Source organism: Lottia gigantea (genome assembly GCF_000327385.1).
Source record: "Lottia gigantea unplaced genomic scaffold LOTGIsca_41, whole genome shotgun sequence".
NCBI classification, from domain to species: Eukaryota; Metazoa; Mollusca; class Gastropoda; family Lottiidae; genus Lottia; species Lottia gigantea.
In genome coordinates this window covers 62,779-64,054 of record NW_008709421.1, presented here as the reverse complement: position 1 = coordinate 64,054, position 1,276 = coordinate 62,779, and the positions used below count along the sequence as shown (strand labels likewise).

The following is a 1,276-nucleotide window of genomic DNA, read 5'->3' as shown; positions in this document are numbered from 1 at the left end:
GAAATTAATCGCAACAGCCAACAAAACCTTCCCAAACTCCAAGATCCTCTTCACATGTATACCCATTTCAAATAAAATCTCGAAGAAAGCACAACAGAACCTCAGCACCCTCAACAACATGATGATGGAGTCCAGTATCAACAGCGCAACAATCTTACCACCCTACGAAGAAGAATTCGAAACAGTTGATAATCTTCATTGGTCTCCAGAAACAGCAAACAGCATTTATTTGTTTTGGATACACCAGCTTCAAGCATCGAGTAAGTCTTTAAACTAATTACTGGGGATAAAAATACTGAGAGGCCACCGCTAGGCCAAACTGTAGTTAACTTGAGCCACAAAATTCTCACACCCCTTCAGCATTCAATCTTAGACCGTGGACTTAAGTTTATTCCCACACCAAAGATAGCTAACTTGAATTATCTCCGACCATCCATTGAACGATTTCAACGAAATCTTAGCTGCACATATTTTTTTCGAAACCACCCCCCACGTGGTGCTAGAACAATGTTTATTCCTAAATCCAAGTGGACACCCCCTCAGGCCGCCATCCATCCTGAAATATTGAAAGCATTTGCGAGTATGAATAGCCAAACAGTGAACCTTTTCATAACACACGAAAAGCCTAATCTCACACGAGTGGAACGTGAAGCGTTAAACTTACTTAAGAAAGACGATAGCATTGTTATTAAAAAGAGTGACAAAGGTTCATGTTGTGTCATTCTGAATAGGGAGGATTACGTTTCAGAAGCAGAGAATCAACTGAATAATCCTAAACATTATGCCATTTTACCGAAACCAATTTTCAAAGAAACTGCTAACATGATTAATAATATTCTTGCCGATTTAGTCAAAACTAGTTATCTCAAACAGAAACAATATGACTATCTGTCTGCCAAACCTGATTGTCGCGAGAGACATTTGTACACTTTGCCTAAAATCCATAAGAATCCAACCAAGGAGTGGTTTATCTCGAATAAAATCCCTAAAGGCCGCCCGATTATATCTGACTGTGGTAGTGAGTCATATGCAGTGTCAGAATACATTGATCATTTCTTACTACCTCTAGCATGCCAACATCGCGCCTACCTTAAAGACACCGATTTTGTCAATAAAATAAAAAATCTTCGAGTTCCCTCTAATGCTATTTTAATTTCTATCGACGTTTCTTCTATGTATACCAATATCGATAACACTACTGGTTTAACGGCAGTTCGTAAAGCTTTTAATAGAAACCCAGATCCAAACAGACCCGACGATGCAATTCTACAGCTTT

The 1,276-nt window shown here is 38.9% G+C and overlaps 1 protein-coding gene across 1 annotated transcript in view; it reads left to right on the top strand.

The window, feature by feature from the left end:
• Positions 1-1,276, top strand: part of LOTGIDRAFT_163647 (hypothetical protein) — a gene marked incomplete at both ends in the record, with an annotated part of 3,997 nt that overhangs the window by 1,230 nt on the left and 1,491 nt on the right. The window lies entirely within an intron of this gene.